Below are 21,971 nucleotides of genomic sequence, written 5' to 3' on the forward strand. Positions count from 1 at the left end.
TCGTGTAAACATTATAGGGATGTAATCATGAATCTCATTAATAGCCATTTCTAATTTTGCTTTTTTTTGTGCACGATATTCTTTCATTCATTCTGCTGGAGTTTTAGATTCCTGATAAGTATCAGGCATAATAGAACTCTGTAGTTGACAAGTATCAGGCATAGTAGAACTCTGTGGTTGAGTTTCATTATGATTCAGAATAGTTTGAATTTCTAATTTCCTTTTCTTCCGTTCATGATATTCCTTCATTATTTCAGCTCATAGTTTTTTTGGGTCCAGTTTGAGAAGTCCCAGGCATAACAAAACACTTGTTGAATTTAATCTAGATTCACATTTCTGTCCAATTTCCTTTTCTTTCTTTCATGATATTCCTTCATCTTTTCAGCTTGAGTTTTCTTTTGTGCAGTTTCAGAAGTTCCAGGCACAGCAAAACACTGTTGTTCAGTTTCATCTAGATTCACATTTCTGTCCAACTTTCCTTTCTTTCTTTCACAATATTCCTTCAAACGCTGAACTTGGCACAGTCACTCGCATATTAATCATTATGCTGATATAACAGTATAACGTAGCACATCACTGCACGCAACAAGTACAATGCATGCACCCAAGAAAAGACATTTTTGACGTTAAGTACAACACACGTGTATCAGATTTCGTGATCATTTTATATAACTATTTCTAGGTAACATAACGCTGTTTTCTAAATAACGCTGGTAAAGACATTTTTAACATCAAAATGGGAAGGGCAAAAAAAGGAAAGTAAGAAAAAAAAAGGTTTGGGAGCACAGTCAAGTCGGAAGGGAAAGGTAGAAATATTGGGGACGTAAAGGAAGGCATCCCCAAGGAGGATGGAGCTTACTCCATAAGGTGAGTGGGGTAAGGGATCAGGAATCAAAGTGGACTGAGCAAGGGAGCTCGGTACAGATCACCATGAGGCCAAGGCAATCTTAGAGTAGGACAAGTCCTGTATAGGTTCATCAAAGTTGGGTTGTTTGTCCAGTCAGGTGTACACAACAGTCTAATTTAGGTACTTTTTCACAATTGACTGTCATTGATATTATTTCCTCTGTTTGACCACTTGCTGAGTTTTTCGTTACATGAAGAGGCCTTGCACGAAGCATGTGAAGACATGGTAATCCTCTTCAGAGTCTAACAGTTGGTTCTCTCGGTTTCTTGGTAAGTATGTTATTCTACTAATGAGGACGTATCATAGATCTTCATATAATGGACAGTCATACATCAGGTGTTGCCAGCTCTCCAGATCCCCAACCTGTTCCTGGTCGGGGAACAGGTTGGTTCCTCTACAATTCCTAGGAAGGAGAGTTTGGCTTTAATAGATCCGTGTCGAGTCAAGAGAAAAGTTAGGTACAGGCCAGGAGAGAACTCGGGTACTATGCCAATATCAGGGATGAATTTTCACATACACACAGCGGGGTTGCCATAGTCTGGTCTGGGACTGCCTACGCGCACACACGCATGCATTCACACAAGTTCTTGGATAAGAACCGAGAATTAGTGATTTATTTATTTTTTTGGTGTCAAATTTTTTAGGTGGGATCAAGTTGGGCTAGCACAGTTATTAATACTGTATTTAACCCAGAAGATCGTTTTGGGCCAGAGAAGTAAGTCGAAAGAATTATATTTACTAAATGATCTCTGTCTATAAAATTCAAAGAGGACTACATTATGAGTGAAAATAGAACTGTATTTACATAAAAAAATTAGAGAAATAAAATAGGGATATTGTGGATGTAAAAATTTGTTGTAATATTTTTATACAAAATACAATACGTAAATAAGGTGAAAAATTAATATATAATATAAATACAGTAAGACCCCTGTATCTGCGGGGGGATACGTTCCAAGACCTACCATGGATGGCCTTAACTGCAGATATAAGCGAACACCTGCTGACCCCATATATAATGTGATTTTATTGTACATATATACGTATAATAAAGTTTAATTGATAAATTAAACAAACAGTAAGACATTAAATACAGCAATAACAAAGTACAGCAGACTCTCGATTTAATGGCACCTCCATAGCCAGGAGGGCAGGAGCAGCAGTGTGTAGCACATGCTTCTTGATTAGACTGGGATTAGAGCCCGTGACCACCAAATATGGAGGATGCGGAAAGGTCAGGGAAGGACTATCGCATATCCTTGGAGCATATGGCCTTAGCTGCTAATGCTCCTAAAAACCAAATAACGTAGCATTAGCATTAGTAGAGGCATATGATGCAAGAAAGCAAGCTTATTCATCATCAACCAAAAAAAAAAAAAAAAAAAAAACAACCGCTACTCCCATTTCACCCCTCCGTTCGTTCGAAATACCTGTCCAGCTGAGCCTTAAATTTGTTTAGGCTATCAACTTCAACAACAAGTGATGGAAGTCTATTCCACAAACCAAGTGCCCGCTGGCTAAAGGCAAATTTCCGCACATCTATCTGACATCCGTCCTTCCTCAATTTGAATTTATGCCCTCTCAGGTGATTATTCTGAGCAAGAGGAAGAATCCCATCGGCACTGAGCATGCTCAAGCCATTCAAAGCCTTATACACCTCTATCAGATCACCTCGCCGATGCCTAGTCTCCAGACTCTGTAATTTGCAAAACTTAAGCCTTTCTTCGTAAGAGCAACCCTTTGTTCCATTCACTAATCTTGTTGCCCTCCTCTGTACTCGTTCCAGCAGCTCTACATCCTTCTTTAAATGAGGTCTCCAGACCTGTATACAGTACTCAAGGTGTGGCCTGACCAATGCCTTATACAAGGGAATAATCACATCCCTATCCCTACTAGAAAAATTCCTGTATATCATTGACAAGACACCATGAGCTAATCTTGCAGCTCGTCTGCACTGCTCAGAGAACTTCATATTTGCCTGCACAATTACGCCCAGGTCCTTTTCATTCTCTACCGCTGTCAGCGTAGTACCACAGAGTTGATACGTTGATCTGGGGTTACTTTTTCCCATATGTAGTACTTTACATTTGTCAATGTTAAACTTCATTTGCCACCTCTCAGCCCATCTGCTCAACCTTTCCAGATCCTGTTGCAGCAGCATAGCATCAGTAGTGTCCTTAACAACCCTGCCAACCTTTGTATCGTCTGCAAACTTGGACATTAAGCTTGATATACCATCATCTATATCATTAATAAATACAGAAAACAACAATGGACCTAACACTGAACCCTGAGGAACTCCACTAATAACATTAGTCCATGTTGAGCAGTGTCCATTGATTACCACTCTCTGTCTTCTGCAACTTTATCTATAGCAGCAATTTGCCTCCAATGCCACACTGCTCCAATTTGTGCAGCAGTCTTCCATGTGCAACAGTATCAAAAGCCTTTTAAGATCCAAATATATAATATCAAAGTTATTCCCTGCATCCAGTTCTTTTGTGACTACATCATAGTATCCAATCAAATTGGTCAGACAAGACCTGCCCTTAACAAAACCATGCTGTGTCTGAGCTATAATTGAATTCTTGTCCAGATGATCCTGCAGTGCTTCTTTAACCAGTGCCTCCATTAATTTTCCTCGAACCGAAGTTAAACTAACAGGTCTATAATTACTTGTGTCAGCCTTTGATCCTCCTTTGTGAATTGGGGTTACGTTTGTACATCTCCAGTCTATGGGTACCTCCTCTGAGTCCAAAGAAGCTCTCATAATTATGGCTAGGGGTTTGCTTATTTCCTTTGCTGCCTCCTTTAATATAACTGGATAGATCCCATCCACCCCGGGTGCCTTTTTTATGTTTATCCTCGACAATTTCTCCTCCACTTTCCTCTCAGTTATTAGAAAATCATCTAGCTCACTGCCAATGTTTACTTCACCTACGACATTCCCCTTCCTGAATAACTCCTCATGTGTGAATGTCGATGCAAAACACTCGTTTAGATTGTTAGCCTGAGCAGGATCCTCAACTGTTGAACCATCAACATCCAGTGGACCAATCTGATTCATCCCTTTCCTTCTTGAGTTTAAATAGGTAAAGAACTCTTTTCTGTTTTTCTTTGCATCCTTTGCCAAGGATTTCTCATAATCTGCCTTTGCCTGCCTAATCTCCTTTGTGACTTGGTTACAGACCAACTTATATCTATAATAGGCTTCCATGTCACCCATTAATTTGTATGTATCCCATGCATTTTTCTTCTCTGCCATATGTCTCATTAGTTCATCTGACAACCATTTAGACCTGAACCTTGAACAATATTTCTTGGTTGGTATGTAAAGCCTAGTAGCTTCCAAGATTAGTTCCTTGAATGCTTCCCATTTTGAATTTGCTGTTGGTAACATCATCAGTTGATCCCATTGTATAGAATTTAAATACTGTCTCAGCCCATCATAATCGCCTTTACGAAATCAAAAACCCTTCCCTTTACCTCTGATGGTAGTTACCTCCTTGAGTAAATCCCACTTCAGCACACTGTGATCACTGCCACCTAGTGGTTCTTTTATCTGCAGATTCTTAATGCATGAAGAATCACTACTGATAATCAGATCAAGAGTATTACACCCTCTAGTTGCCTCCCGAACATTCTGGTGTAGAAAACAGTCATCCAATAAATCCACAAAAGCCTTGCTAGTGTGTGAGTGACCAACCCACAAATTCCAGTCAGTATCTGGGAAATTAAAATCCCCCATTATAAGACTCTCTGATTTACTGTCCCATTCTAGTTCCATGTACAGTATCTTATTATACTCATCAGAGTCATTAGGCCTATAGCACACTCCTACTCTCAATTTTGATTTACCCATGCTTATGTCACACCAAACTGACTCGACACTGCCCTGTCCATCGATGTCGACTGGCTTCACTTCCTTCGATTTTATGTGTTTTTTAACTAATAGCATAACCCCTCCTCCCTTCCTATCCTGTCTACCCTTTCTGTAGACGTTGTCCCCAAATTCCAGTTCTGCATTCCTTATATGTGTGGCACCATGTCTCTGATATCCCAACAATATCTGCCTTTGATGTTTTGAGCAATACCTCAAATTCATCAAATTTATTTACTAAACTCCTAGCATTGGTGTACACGCAAGTATACATGCGCCTGTTTCTATTCTTAGCTACCCTAACACAACCCATGTGTTTACTTGTACCGCAATGACTTCCAGCAGTCTCTGAAATATCCTGCATATTGTTTTTCAGGCTTCTGCTCATTCCAACGTAACTTAACATAACTCTCGATTTAGCAGGATTGGATCAATCGGGAAGTGGAATAACTGGGACAATTCAAGATTCAAAATAAAAAAAAAAAAAAAAAAAATCTACCAGAAATCATAAAATTCAAGTAATATAACTAGGTATAAACAGATATTTTGCAAGGCAAATAAGCAACAAGAACTGAAAGTTATAGGTCATCATTGGGAGATTAGTGTACCTATTATCTTGCAAACCCCACTGTCCTCACACCTACCGCTCAAAACAAAAAGAAAAAAAAAAAAAAAAAAAAAAGAGACCAAATGTTTAGTTTGATTTAGTGCGTCATGTTGATTGTTGTGTTCCATGACACCGCAAAAGGACAAATTTTGTTTTGTTATTTATGTCAGAGATGTCGGAATTTTTTTTTTTTTTTTTTTTTTTATAATAACTTTTTTTTTTTGATTAAAAATTGTGAAAATGATGGACAAACACAAGTTATGCTTTCAAATTAAACAAAAACTTGAAATTATTCAAAAGTTTGAAAATGGTGCATACTTTAAATCTCTAAAGAACCATTATAATGTTGGTGACCAAACCATACGTGACATGGTAAAAAATAAAGGAAGCTATTAGATTTAAAATTTAATTGAGGGGCCCATCAAGCTCTCAGCTGCCCACATCAATGCCAGAACTTGCACTTGATCATCACGCAACACAGTGGCAAACCCAAGGCAGAATGTGTTGGTCCCACAGGAACTAGTAGTTGTTGGTGACTCTATTGTCAGGGAAATGGGGAACATGGTATGTAAAAAGGATAGGTGGAAAGGACCAGGGTATGTCTGCCAGGGGCAAAGGTTGATGACGTTGTAGAGCAGATATCATCTTTTAAGGGCACAAAAGGTGATATTGTTGTACACATTGGCACTAATGATATTAAGAGAATTACCTAACAAGTACAGTTCACTGTTGAAAAAAAGCCGTGAATTAGAGTTGAATTTGAAAGTGTCTGCAATTCTGCCCAGACACGATAGGAGGGAGTATATGATGAGAGCCTTGTCGATCAATTCGGCCATGGAAAGATTGTGCAAAGCTCAATGGATAGAATTTTTTTCAGCCTGGTCTGTACTTGCTAACAGGCGAGACTGCTTCCACGGGGATGGGATACACTTAAATAGAAAGGGTGCAAGAAATAAGCAGCAGTTTGGAAAACAAGATGCAGGGTATTTCAGAGACTTCTGGGAGTCATTGCGGTACAAGTAAACACATGGGTTGTGTTAAGGTAGCTAAGAATAGGAACATGTGCATGTATACTTGCGTGTACACCAATGCTAAGAGTTTGGTAAATAAATTTGATGAATTTGAGGTATTGCTCAAAACATCAAAGGCAGATATTGTTGGGATATCAGAGACATAGTGTGGCACAGATATAAGGAATGCAGAACTGGAATTTTGTGATGTGCAATGTGTACAAGAAGGATAGGAAGGGATGAAGGGTTATGCTGTTAGTTAAGAAACACATAAAATCCAATGAAGTGAAGCCAATCGACATCGCTGTTGGTGTGATATAAGTACTGGGAGTTCAAAATTGAGAGTAGGAGTGTGTTATAGGCAGTCGTGGGATTCAAATAATTTAACAACCGCTTCGCTGCCCTAATGACCGTTCTAAGTATAAAAAAATTATATACCAAAAGATAGTTTATTATTTCATGCAGTTAATACTTAAATAAGAACAATAAAAGAGGTCCACAAAACTAGATCATGTTATAAGAAAAAGTTAAATATTAATGAAAAAATATTAAATAATACCTGACAAAAAACAATATTGCTTCTTGATTGGTGTCCTCATTTTCAATTTTCTTCGCTTTTATCCGAGCATCATCGGCTGAGGGATTTATCCTTAACCATCTTTTCACTGTAGGAGTAGGATCCCATTCCTTTAGAGGTCGGCTGATTAGACTAATAGTCATTGTTTTTGATATATTAGAAACAGTTAGGCGACTTCTCTTTTCTGAACATTTTTCAAAGAGGAACATGCCATGTTCCTCTTTGAAAAACCCCTTTCCGCTTCTGCTGAACTTATAGCAATTGTTCTGACAATATTTTTATCTCTTTGAACACTTTTCAGAAGTGCATAATTCTGGGAATTTTTTAAAATGTTTTCCGCAAAATCTCGATAATCATTAATATCAATTTGGTAATTAAAAATTGTCATTAAATACGAGCACTTGTTCTTCAGCTGCTTTCCATGGAACTAGTACTTCTTCAATATTCCAGTAATCTGGCTCCAAAAAATTGAGAAATTGTAATTTATTCCTATCTTGAAATTGGCTACAACTTGCTTTTAAATGTTCACAATCCATTAGTCTTTTTTTCAAATTCGTTACGATGTTTTCTAAAAGCCTTTCCTGAGGAAGCCTGACAAATTGATGATTTTCTATAAATTTTATATTTTTGAAGGTTTCTGAAGTAATTAATTCATCACCTTTTTTTTTCGTATGGACCCTTTTCCTTTCCAAGCGTTTGAAATGCTTTAATAGATCTTATCCTGAGTTTTTCAGCCTTTATTATGTCTATATTTCTTGCTTGCAGTGCATTTGAAAGAAGAGAAATTTCATTTAAAATATCAATCATCAATGCCAAATCAGTTATAAAATATATATTTTTAAGATGGGCAGCCATACCTATGTACTTTTTATTTGAATAAAAATAGTGATGTAGCGCTGGATAAGCACACCACACAGCTAGGGTTGACCTTAAACTACAGGCATCCCATCTTGGTCCCAAAACTCTACCAATCTTTATAATTTCAATTCCAAGTTGTTCGGATATTTTGGAAAGTTCAATTTGGTTCTTATTGGATTGATGAAAAATAGTATATATCTTATCAATAAATATTTTAAAGTGATTTAGTTGCTTTGTTTCCTTTATCGAATCATCTAATACAAGATGGAGGCGATGATTTAAACAGTGGCATATTATTATGTTTGGAAACTCTTTTGCAATCCTAGTGCTCACTCCAGATTTTCTCCCAGGCATAACGCTGGCACCATCGGAGCAATATCCTATTAAATTTTTTTCTAGGTAGTTCTTAGTAAGCCCAACATTATTTAAACTTTCCATAACTGTAGAACATATTGTCTCTGCATCTTGTTTTTCCAATTCAACTAGTTCAACAAAAATTGTTGGTGATGTAACTGAATCCTCAACTTTTAAGAAAAGTATAATGACTGGTTTGCAGGATATCGTTGAAGCTTCGTCAATAATCAAACATATTTTCAGATTATTTTCAATAATTTTATTAAATGTTTATTTTTAAATTTCCTTTGCAATGAAATCAACTACTTTCACAGCAGTTTTATGAGAATGTAATCCTATTCCCATATCTAATCCATTTTTAATTTGCGCTTCTATCTCATCTTCTATGTCTGAAAACGGTTTACATCTTTTTGCCAGGCTGTAAACTATTAAATACTCTACAAGTAGTACTTAAATATTTTTCATTCATTGTATCTATTACTTTTGTTATTGAATCCTGCTCACATTGTTTTAAGTTCTCTTTACAAATGTTATGAGCTTTTGATGAAAAATGTTCTTTCATTTTTTTCCTTTAGAAAAGCTTGTTGTACCTCTTTATTTTTCCCTGATGCCTCAATCTGAAAACATTTCCATTCTTTTGATACATGAACACTTTCTCTTTTATAAAGTCATATTTTGCACAATACTCTCAATCTAACTTTTTGTTAAAAATTACCAGTCTGTCATATTTTTATTTAAAATTGTTATATTGTTGCACTGTCCAGCATTCAGGAAGATTATTTTCAATTTTGGAGTTGTTATCGTTTTTTATTTCAATAATTGATGTGTGCTGCTTTCTTCAAGTTGGAGTGGTTGTGCTTGTGACTGTTTTTTACCATCCAAGGCTGATACAACAAATTCTGATTTTGGTTTCTTATTGAAAAAATCTGGGGCTACTGCAAAAATTTTAAAAATGTTTTATTTTAATATATTATAGAGCAGGAGCAGATATGTGCCTATATATTTGAATATTTTTACTGGTTCTGTCCACATGTGGTCATATCATAAACTTTTATAAACAAAGCACTGTGCTTATAAACATCAGTTGATAAACATCAGTCAGAACATATATTTTCTTCATTTTATCGATACTAAACGAAAATTTCTGGCTGAATTAATAAATGGCATAGGCTACGCAGATTAAATACGATAGAATAATGTGAACACAAACCTGTTTCTCACAGGAAAGTTGTGATAAAAACGTCTTAATTACCACATTCACACTGGCATAAGGATTCCAACGTGGAAGAACATTCTTCCACGGCTTCCGAAATGGGCGATAAGATAACCCTTGAAATCTATATTTCTATTGGTTCATTGTGTCCTAGCTTCCTATTGTTTTTGTTGATCAGCGAACACCAACGCACTCATATCTCATGTGAATTTAGGGCTTAACACAAAGCTGAAACAAATGACAGTGTGTCATCCATTGGTTGTTTGGCACTTTTTCTCTTTACGTTATATGTTTGTTTACTTAAGTAAACAAATGCAAGGGAATAAAAATGTAGTATTTCATCAAAGGTATAATGAGTTTTATGAAATGAATAAATAAATATTACAAGCATAGTAGTTCCTTATAATTTTTTTTCACCTATGGACGGAATGAACATTACTACAGACAGGCACTTGGAATACGCTGTTGCATAGATGAACGTTAAAAAGAGTAAAGAATGTAAATTTGTGATTTCCACATTGGGTGGCTGCCAGGCACCCACTTTACAGAGAACCCTGATCACAAGTGCCATTTTAACAACCGGTTCGCCGAACTCAACAAAAAATTAGGTATCGGTTCTGCCGAACCAGTGCGAACGGGCTGAATCCCACCACTGGTTATAGGCCTAGTGACTCTGATGAGTATCTTAAGAAACTGTACACGGAAATAGAGTGGGCCAGTAAATCAGAGAGTCTTATAATGGGGGATTTTAATTTCCCAGATATTGACTGGAATTTGTGGGTTGGTCACTCACACAATAGCAAGGCTTTTGTGGATTTATTGGATGATTGTTTTCTACATCAGCATGTTCGGGAGGCAACTAGAGGGAGTAATACTCGTGATCTGATTATCAGTAGTGATTCTTCATGCATTAAGAATCTGCTGATAAAGGAACCACTAGATGGCAGTGGTCTGAGACAGTATTTAAATTCTATACAGTGGGACCAACTGATGATGTTACCGAAAGCGAATTCAAAATGGGAAGCATTTAAGGAATTTATCTTGGAAGCTACTAGGCTTTACATACCAACTAAGAAATATTGTTCAAGGTTTAGGATTAAATGGATGTCAGATGAATTAATGAGACATATGGCAGAGAAGAAAAATGCATAGGATACATATAAATTAATGGGTGACATGGAAGCCTATGATAGATATAAGCTGGTCTGTAACCAAGTCACAAAAGGAGGTTAGGCAGGCAAAGGCAGATTACGAGAAATCTTTGGCAAAGGATGCAAAGAAAAACACCAAAGAGTTCTTTACCTATGTAAACTCTAGAAGGAAAGGGGTGAATCAGATTGTTCCACTGGATATTGATGGTTCAACTGTTGATGAGCCTGCTCAGGTAGCTAAAAAACTAAATGAGTATTTTGCATCTAGATTCACACATGAGGAGTTATTCAGGGATGGGAATGCCAGAGGTGAATTAAACTCTGACAGTGAGCTAGATGATTTTGTAATAACTGAGAGGAAAGTGGAGGAGAAATTGTTGAAGATAAACATAAAAAAGGCACCCGGGGTGGATGGGATCTATCCAGTTATGTTAAAGGAGCCAAAGGAAGTAAGCAAACCCTTAGCCATAATTATGAGAGCTTCTTTGGGATTAGGGGAGGTACCCATGGACTGGAGATGTGCAAATGTGACCCCAATTCACAATGGAGGATCAAAGGACGACACAAGTAATGATAGAACTGTTAGTTTAACTTCTGTTCCCGGAAAATTAATGGAGGCACTGGTTAAAGAAGCACTGCAGGATCATCTACACGAGACTTCAGTTATAGCTCGGACACAGCATGGTTTTGGTTTTTTTTTTTTTCATGGTTAACCACGGGTAACTGAATCAGTGGATACAGGGGCACAACTATATATAAAAAGAGAAAAAGTTCAAAAATGTTTGGAACATAATAGTGGGAAATGCATTTAATAAACTTAAAGCAAAGGCAGATTACGAGAAATCTTTGGCAAAGGATGTAAAGAAAAACAACAGAGTTCTTTACTTATGTAAACTCTAGAACTCTAGGTAAACTCTTTACCTATGTATAACAAGAAACCCTTTCCTAAGGGTTTCTTGTTATAAAACATTTTTTTTATATTATATTATATTTATTTTATTTATAACAGATGTATATTCATTTTAACAGCGAGATATGAGGAGCAGTATTCCCTCCCACCAGTATCCTTTGTATAAAAGTTGGAACTGTGATTCACTTAATAATAGTGTCATAAGACAATAAAAAATAGTTTATTTCATATTTTCCCAGCCATTCTGTTCTTTGCTAGTATGACATATATATTACATATTTTAGTTTTGTCAAGGTTTGACCATATTTGGTGAAAGCACTTGAATATGATAGTTATTGAAAATCATTTTATATAATTTTTAACTTAATAATATATCATTGTTATGTTTCTGTTAATGTAAGTATTCTGTCCACTTCATTAAACAGAATACTGAAAAGGCCCTCTTTTATGATGCAAAGTTATAAATACCTTATAAAGGTTTGTATATTTATTCCAAACAATTAGAAAGCATGTCTTTCATTGTAAACAATCAGTGTATAATTTTTGTTAATTTTTTACTAGTTTATTCGATTTTGAGACAGCCCAATCATACTCTTCTTTTAGCTGTAGTAGGCCATGCTGACTTAATGTCATATTGTTACAGCAAAAAGATTACTGCTGCTTTCATTACATGAGGATTTTTTTTATAAGAAAGACTGAAATATTAAAACTGCATGATCCTGTGTTATTTCTTTACTTTTAATAGTAAGCTCATCTTTTAATGTACTAAACACAGATTCATTCAAGATGCCATTTATAACTAATAGAAAGGTACACAGTGAGTGTTACATGGTTTATATGCTATACAAAGAGATGCATTCTCCTGTGTTTCTAAAGCTGATTTAATAGCTTGAACAAACAATGTTTTGTTCAGTTAAGACAAAGTCTTAATAATAACAGTGGCATTGATCTCTCATAATGTGAAGCTTATTGCAGTGAATTGCCTTGATATTGTATTATTAGTAATAATGCAATACCAGGACTACATACTAATTTATCCTACAGGGCTAATAACCAACAAGAGAAATTTGTTGTTGTTTATCAGTAATGTAGTGTCACCTCTCATACAATTGTTTCAGTACTTTTTTTGGCACCTCATCAGTGAGAATGCACTGTTACATCCCAATTGTGATTTAACAATTCAGTTATGATAAATGCCAAAAAGTGTTCAAATTCAAACATAATTGTCTTTGAAGGGTTAGCATTAGCATTAGTAGAGGCATTTGATGCAAGAAAGCAAGCTTATGCAGCATAAGCCAAAAAAAAAAAAAATAAAGTAAAATAAATAAATAAAAAATAACCACTTCCACTTCACCCCTCTGTTCGTTCGAAATACCTGTCCAGCTGAGCCTTAAACTTATTTAGGCTAACAACTTCCACGACAAGGGATGGAAGTCTGTTCCACCTACCAACCACCCGCTGGCTAAAGGCAAATTTCCGCACATCTGTCCTACATCTGTCTTTCCTCAATTTGAATTTATGCCCTCTCAGGTGATTATTCTGAGCAAGAGGAAGAATCCCATCAGCATTGAGCATGCTCAAACCATTCAAGGCTTTGTACACCTCTATCAGATCACCTCGCTGGTGCCTAGTCTCCAGACACTGTAATTCGCAAAACTTAAGCCTTTCTTCGTAAGAGCACCCCTTTGTTCCATTCACTAATCTTGTTGCTCTTCTCTGTACTCGTTCCAGCAGCTCTACATCCTTCTTGAAATGAGGCCTCCAGGCCTGTATACAGTACTCTAGGTGTGGCCTGACCATTGCCTTATACAAGGGAATAATCAAATCCTTATCCCTGCTAGAAAAATTCCTATATATCATTGACAATACACCATGAGCTACTCTTGCAGCCTGTCTGCACTGCTCAGAGAACTTCATATCTGCCTGCACAACCACCCCCCAGGTCCCTTTCATTCTCTACCACTGCCAGTGTAGTACCACAGAGTTGATACGTTGCTCTGGGGTTGCTGTTTCCCATATGTAGTACTTTACATTTGTCAGTGTTAAACTTCATTTGCCACCTCTCAGCCCATCTGCTCAACCTTTCCAGATCCTGTTGCAGCAGCATAGTGTCAGTAGTGTCCTTGACAACCCTGCCAACCTTCGTATCGTCTGCAAAATGCAAGAATGTTTGCTGATGCTATCGAGGCAATGTTAGGTGGGTCGGAAAACTGCTAGATTGGGGGGATACAAGGACTAATAGATTAACAGTAGCCACTGGCAGAGGTGAAAGAGATTCTTGCACTGCTTCTACTGGAATGAGCCGCAGCCTGGAAAATAAGATGCAGGATATTTCAGAGACTGCTGGGAATCATTGGGGTACAAGTAAACACATGGGTTGTGTTAGGGTAGCTAAGAAAAAGAACAGGTGCATGTATACTTGTGTGTACACCAATGCTAGGAGTTTAGTGAATAAATTTGATGAATTTGAGGTATTGCTCAAAACATCAAAGGCAGATATTGTGGGGATTTCAGAGACGTGGTGTCACACAGATATAAGAAATGCAGAACTGGAATTTGGGGAGTACAATGTCTACAGAAAGGATAGACAGGATAGGAAGGGAGGAGGGGTTATGCTATTAGTTAAAAAACACATAAAATCCAAGGAAGTGAAGCCAGTTGACATCGCTGGACAGTGCAGTGTCGAGTCAGTGTGACATAAGCATTGGGAGATCAAAATTGAGAGTAGGAGTGTGCTATAGGCCTAATGACTCTGATGAGTATAATAAGAAACTGTTCGGAGAAATAGAGTGGGCCAGTAAATCAGAGAGTCTTATAATGGGGGATTTTAATTTCCCAGATATTGACTGGAATTTGGGGGCTGGTCACTCACACAGTAGCAAGGCTTTTGTGGATTTATTGGATGATTGTTTTCTACATCAGCATGTTCGGGAGGCAACTAGAGGGAGTAATACTCTTGATTTGATTATCAGTAGTGATTCTTCATGCATTAAGAATCTGCAGATAAATGAACCACTTGGTGGCAGTGATCACAGTGTGCTGAAGTGGGAGTTACTCAAAGAGGTAACTACCATTAGGGGTAAAGGGAAGGGGTATTGCTTTCGTAAAGGTGACTACAATGGACTGAGACAGTATTTAAATTCTATACAGTGGGATCAACTGATGATATTGCCAACAGCAAATTCAAAATGGGAAGCATTCAAAGAACTTATCGTGGAAGCTACTAGGCTTTACATACCAACTAAGAAATATTGTTCAAGGTTTAGGCCTAAATGGTTGTCAGATGAACTAATGAGGCATATGGCAGAGAAGAAAAATGCATGGGATACATACAAATTAACACGTGACGCGGACGCCTATGATAGATACAAGTTGATCTGTAACCAAGTTACAAAGGAGGTTAGGCAGGCGAAGGCAGATTACGAGAGATCCTTGGCAAGGGATGCGAAGAAAAACAGCAAAGAGTTCTTTACTTATGTAAACTCTAGAAGGAAGGGGATGAATCAGATTGGTCCACTTGAGATCGATGGGTCAACTGTTGATGACCCTGCTCGGGTAGCTAACAAACTAAATGAATATTTTGCATCGACATTCACACATGAGGAGTTATTCAGCGAGGGGAATGCCAGAGGTGTATTCAACTCTAGCAGTAAGCTAGAGAATCTTGTAATAACTGAGAGCAAAGTGGAGGAGAAATTGTTGAAGATAAACACAAGAAAGGCACCTGGGGTGGATGGGATCTATCCAGTTATATTAAAGGAGGCAGCAAAGGAGGTAAGCAAACCCTTAGCCATAATTATGAGAGCTTCCTTGGACTCAGGGGAGGTACCCATTGACTGGAGATGTGCAAATGTGACCCCAATTCACAAAGGGGGATCAAAGGCTGACACAAGTAATTATAGACCTGCGAGTTTAACTTCTGTTCCCGGAAAATTAATGGAGGCACTGGTGAAAGAAGCACTGCAGGATCATCTAGACAAGACTTCAGTTAAAGCTAGGACACAGCATGGTTTTGTTAAGGGGAAGTCTTGCCTGACCAATTTGATTGGATACTATGATGCAGTCACAAAAGAACTGGATGCAGGGAATAACTTTGATATTATATACTTGGATCTTAGAAAGGCTTTTGATACTGTTGCACATGGAAGACTGCTGCACAAATTGGAGCAGTGTGGCATTGGAGGCAAGTTGCTGCTATGGATAAAGGGGTGGTTGAGGGGGAGAAGACAGAGAGTGGTAATCAATGGACACTGCTCATCGTGGACTAATGTTATTAGTGGAGTCCCTCAGGGTTCAGTATTGGGGCCTTTATTGTTTTCTGTATTTATAAATGATATTGATGATGGTATATCAGGCTTAATGTCCAAGTTTGCAGACGATACGAAGGTTGGCAGGGTTGTCAAGGACACTACTGACACTATGCTGCTGCAACAGGATTTGGAAAGGTTGAGCAGATGGGCTTCGAGGTGGCAAATGAAGTTTAACATTGACAAATGTAAAGTACTACATATGGGAAACAGCAACCCCAGAGCAACGTATCAACTCTGTGGTACTACACTGACAGTGGTAGAGAATGAAAGGGACCTGGGGGTGGTGGTGCAGGCAGATATGAAGTTCTCTGAGCAGTGCAGACGAGCTGCAAGAGTAGCTCATGGTGTATTGTCAATGATATATAGGAATTTTTCTAGCAGGGATAAGGAGGTGATTATTCCCTTGTATAAGGCAATGGTCAGGCCACACCTAGAGTACTGTATACAGGCCTGGAGGCCTCATTTCAGGAAGGATGTAGAGCTGCTGGAACGAGTACAGAGAAGGGCAACTAGATTGGTGAATGGGACAAAGGGGTTCTCTTACGAAGAAAGGCTTAAGTTTTGCAAATTACAGTGTCTGGAAACTAGGCACCAGCGGGGTGATCTGATAGAGGTGTACAAAGCCTTGAATGGTTTGAGCATGCTCAATGCTGATGGGATTCTTCCTCTAGCTCAGAAAAATCACCTGAGAGGGCATAAATTCAAATTGAGGAAAGACAGATGTAGGATAGATGTGCGGAAATTTGCCTTTAGCCAGCGGGTGGTTGGTGGTTGGAACAGACTTCCATCCCTTGTCGTGGAAGTTGATAGCCTAAATAAGTTTAAGGCTCAGCTGGACAGGTATTTCGAACGAACAGAGGGGTGAAGTGGAAGTGGTTATTTTTATTTATTTATGTTACTTTTTTTTTTTTTTTTTTTTGGCTGATGCTGCATAAGCTTGCTTTCTTGCATCAAATGCCTCTACTAATGCTAATGCTAATGCTAATTAAGCTTGATATACCATCATCAATATCATTTATAAATACAGAGAACAATAAAGGACCCAACACTGAACCCTGAGGGACTCCACTAATACCATTAGTCCACAATGAGCAGTGTCCATTGATTACCACTCTCTGTCTTCTCCCCCTCAACCACCCCTTTATCCATAGCAGCAATTTGCCTCCAATGCCACACTGCTCCAATTTATGCAGCAGTCTTCCATGTGCAACAGTATCAAAAGCCTTTCTAAGATCCAAGTATATAATATCAAAGTTATTCCCTGCATCCAGTTCTTTTGTGACTACATCATAGTATCCAATCAAATTGGTCAGGCAAGACTTCCCCTTAAAAAAACCATGCTGTGTCCGAGCTATAACTGAAGTCTTGTCTAGATGATTCTGCAGTGCTTCTTTAACCAGTGCCTGCCTCTATTAATTTTCCGGGAACAGAAGTTAAACTCACAGGTCTATAATTACTTGTGTCAGCCTTTGATCCTCCTTTGTGAATTGGGGTACATTTGCACATCTCCAGTCCATGGGTACCTCCCCTGAGTCCAAGGAAGCTCTCATAATTATAGCTAAGGGTTTGCTTACTTCCTTTGCTGCCTCCTTTAATATAACTGGATAGATCCCATCCACCCCAGGTGCCTTTCTTGTGTTTATCTTCAACAATTTCTCCTCCACTTTACTCTCAGTTATTACAAAATTCTCTAGCTTACTGCCAGAGTTGAATACACCTCTGGCATTCCCCTTGCTGAATAACTCCTCATGTGTGAATGTCGATGCAAAATATTCATTTAGTTTGTTAGCTACCTGAGCAGGGTCATCAACAGTTGACCCATCGATATCAAGTGGACCAATCTGATTCATCCCCTTCCTTCTAGAGTTTACATAAGTAAAGAACTCTTTGCTGTTTTTCTTCGCATCCCTTGCCAAGGATCTCTCGTAATCTGCCTTCGCCTGCCTAACCTCCTTTGTAACTTGGTTACAGATCAACTTGTATCTATATAGGCTTCTGTGTCACGTGTTAATTTGTATGTATCCCATGCATTTTTCTTCTCTGCCATATGCCTCATTAGTTCATCTGACATCCATTTAGGCCTAAACCTTGAACAATATTTCTTAGTTGGTATGTAAAGCCTAGTAGCTTGCAAGATAAGTTCTTTGAATGCTTCACATTTTGAATTTGCTGTTGGTAACATCATCAGTTGATCCCACTGTATAGAATTTAAATACTGTCTCAGTCCATCGTAGTCGCCTTTACGAAAGCAATACCCCTTCCCTTTACCCCTAATGGTAGTTACCTCTTTGAGTAACTCCCACTTCAGAACACTGTAATCACTGACACCTAGTGGTTCATTTATCTGCAGATTCTTAATGCATGAAGAATCACTGCTGATAATCAAATCAAGAGTATTACTCCCTCTAGTTGCCTCCCAAACATGCTGATGTAGAAAACAATCATCCAATAAATCCACAAAAGCCTTGCTAGTGTGTGAGTGACAAGCCCCCAAATTCCAGTCAATATCTGGGAAATTAAAATCCCCCATTATAAGACTCTCTGATTTACTGGCCCACTCTATTTCTCTGTACAGTTTCTTATTATACTCATCAGAGTCATTAGGCCTATAGCACACTCCTACTCTCAATTTTGATCTCCCAATGCTTATGTCACACCAAACTCAACACTGCACTGTCCAGTGATGTCGACAGGCTTCACTTCCTTGGATTTTATGTGTTTCTTAACTAATAGCATAACCCCCTCCTCCCTTCCTATCCTGTCTATCCTTTCTGTAGACATCGTACTCCCCAAATTCCAGTTCTGCATTCCTTATATCTGTGTGACACCACGTCTTTGAAATCCCAACAATATCTGCCTTTGATGTTTTGAGCAATAACTCAAATTCATCAAATTTATTTACTAAACTCCTAGCATTGGTGTACACGCAAGTATACATGCACCTGCTCTTCCTCTTAGCCATCCTAACACAACCCATGTGTTTACTTGTACCCCCATGATTCCCAGCAGTCTCTGTAATATCCTGCATCTTATTTTCCAGGCTACTGCTCATTCCAATAGAAGGAGTGCAAGAATCACTTTCTCCTCTGCCAGTGGCTACTGTTAATCTATTAGTCCTTGTATCCCCCCAATCTAGCAGTTTTCCGACCCAACTAACACTTCCTCGATAGCATCAGCAAACATTCTTGCACCCTTTCTATTTAAGTGTATCCCATCCCTGTAGAAGTAGTCTCTCCTGTTAACAAGTACAGACCAGGCTTAAAAAAAATTCTACCCCTTGAGCCCTGCACAATCTTTCCAGGGCTGAATTGATCGACAGGGCTCTCATCATATACTCCCTCCTATCGTGTCTGGGCAGAATTGCAGATGCTTTCAAATTCAACCCTATTTCACGGCTTTTTTTCATCAGTGACCTATACTTATTAAGTAATTCTGCCGGTCTCCTACTCTTAATATCATTAGTGCCAACGTGTACAACTATATCACCTTTTGTGCCCTTAAAAGATGATATCTGCTCTACAATGTCATCAACCTTTGCCCCTGGCAGACATACCCTGGTCCTGTTCCACCTATCCTTTTTACAAAGCATGTTTCCTGTTTCCCTGACAATAGAATCACCGACAACTACTAGTTCCTTTGGGACCAGCACATTCTGCCTTGGGGGTTGCCGCTGTGTTGCGCGATGACCAAGTGCAAGCTCTGGCATTGGTGTGGGCAGCTGAGAGCTTGATTGGCCCCTCACTTGTAATCCTTCGAGGGCATCCACCCTGTCCTTCAAGCTTTCATATAGGCCCATAACAATGCTGAGTTGTCGCCTGATTTCCTTACATTCCTTGCATCGCGCACATACAAAGACATCCCCCATGGCAGTATCATGTCCCATACCTGACTGCTCCGCAAACATCAAGCAAATAGTGCATCTTACAAGGCTGTGATTCAGAGGGCAACTGCCCCCTCAGTTCTCCCCTGAGCCACAGCATTCCCATTAGCTTGAGCCTTTTGGTTTGCTGCTCTGGTTTGAGTCATGATTTCGATTTACTTTCAATAAAATTTAAATTTCAGTATAAAATTAAATCCTAAACTTGTATCCCAACACAGTTATAACGCTATATTTATGTTTCAGTAACGAGTGTTATCTACGAAATCCCTTTATATAACTTCTGTATCGTTATGTATTAATTATTTATTTTTACTAATTATTTATGTTACGTAAACTAAGTGGTTATATGTATAGTTAAAAGTACAATTTAATTGCCAATGAAGTTCGACAAGATTAATAGATTTTACTGATTAATTTTCCCGTAACAATGGCGGCTCTTTACGAACGGTAAACACGTGGATTTGATACCCTTTCCGATACTAAGTAAGTTACTAAGGGTTACTTATTAGTAGTGCAATTACCAAGGCAACTCACTGTAATAGCCTCATATTATGAAAAATCAGTGTTATTGCATATTCTGTCTTATCAAACAGACTGTTACTGTTCCGTCTGTTTAACTTGTAACAGAAATGCAGCTCTTTGTGTAGTTTATTCTGGAATAATGATGATGATAATGCTTATAACCTGTTATCTGTGTTCAAAGTTAGTGTATACTTATTCACTATAGCAGAAATGTGTATTTTGTTGGTGTGGAGCAACAAAATGCATGCACAATTTTCCTCATAATTCAAATAACTAAAATTTCTAGTCCTTGTTTATGTATTAATAAAAATGCTTTTAAAATTAAAATTATCCTACAAGATAACATTATTTTAGGGTTTTTGTTTTTTTTTTTTCATTGCAGTTTTATGGAGATTTTTTAATTTCAAGAAATGTTTTTTTTTTTTTTTTTTTTTTGTACATTTATTTGTTAATTTTGAAACTTAGAGCCTAATCAGTTGGTTTTCCCCTCCCCTTTGTTTACTTTTAAATCCCTTGGGTTTGGTCTTATTCTTGTTTACCCAAATATTGATTTTGAATTTGTCACATTACTTAATCATACAGTCATCTCTCTCTCTCTCTTTTGTTATAAACATTTTCCATTTCTGTTTCTAAAATAGTTTTAAATTTTTTTTTTTATTTAAAAGAGGAATACTTGTGCAAAGTTTTTATTTGTATATGGTAATATTTTAAAACTATTTTAAGATTTTGATCACCTCCACTAGAAACAAGAGATCAGTACTTAATTCTGTACAAAATAATCATACAGTTGAATTATTCTTGACATTTATTGTTTTGAAAATGGTGTGAGTAAATTGAAATTAAAGGCTATTAAATATCCAATTATAATTATAAATGAAGTGCTTTTTTTTTTAGAAGTTTCAAACATTTTATAGTATATAATCAGCCGGTTTTTGTCTGTATCGTCAGCCATCAGCCAGATCTTTCTAATGCTTTTCCGTTATTTTGGATTGAGTTCTTGGTTGTCATTACATGCTAAAAGTGCTCAAGGTTTGCATGTATCATAATTGTTATGTTTATTTCTATGCTGGGTAATGGCTGACTACTTTTTTTTTCTTTTTTTTATATCAAAATTATTGTCCTGTTATTATTAACCTAACTTTCCCTTTCACCCTTTTCCTTCTCTATAGTCGCCGGATCAGCGGCTGTGAGTGACGCCCCGCCTGCTGTACTCCACCCTCCGCTCACCCCCCCTCAACCCACCACTCGGGCCCCAAGTATGTCCACTCACTTGCCTTTCTGTTTTTCTCCTGTTTGCTCAGTAGCTAGTGTAGTAGGAAATGTAGATTTAGAATATAGATTAGTAGATTTTGCTGCTGGGGTAGTATATTGCATGAAAACTATCAGACATTTACATATATTAACTACTTTAGCAATCGATATTTTTTCATTGGATTTTTGTTTTCTCCTTGAGTTGAGAAAAATTATATCCCACTATATGTTGTGTGAATGAAATTGCATTATCGTAATTTACATAAATTTTGAAAATTTATATAAAAACTTGGTTTAATATTGTCACACTGATTATATATGTAATATTATGTTCTGCATACTGGCTCAAATGATTAACAGATGCTGTATTATTATATTTTAGAAGTAAAATTATCATTCTTGTCGTGAGTGATTTCCACACAAGAATGTGTTGGGCAAAGGTATAATTAACGTAGCCTTCATCACTTTATATGGGCAAAAGGTATTTTATCTTACTTTCATGTATGCAATTATCACCCAAATGATGATTTTCTCATGGAAA

At 37.6% G+C, this 21,971-nt stretch overlaps 1 long non-coding RNA gene across 1 annotated transcript in view; it reads left to right on the top strand.

The window, feature by feature from the left end:
• The window catches only part of LOC150083614 (uncharacterized), a 113,782-nt gene extending 92,347 nt beyond the window's left edge, over positions 1-21,435 (top strand). The window contains exon 3 of the long non-coding RNA XR_016547199.1: positions 21,349-21,435. This is a non-coding gene — a long non-coding RNA (uncharacterized LOC150083614). The remainder of the gene's footprint in view (positions 1-21,348) is intronic.
• The last annotated feature ends 536 nt before the right edge of the window (positions 21,436-21,971 follow it).

The sequence above is a fragment of the Mastigoproctus giganteus genome, chromosome 7 (assembly GCF_048544385.1).
Source record: "Mastigoproctus giganteus isolate SK-2022 chromosome 7, ASM4854438v1, whole genome shotgun sequence".
Taxonomy (NCBI): domain Eukaryota; kingdom Metazoa; phylum Arthropoda; class Arachnida; order Uropygi; family Thelyphonidae; genus Mastigoproctus; species Mastigoproctus giganteus.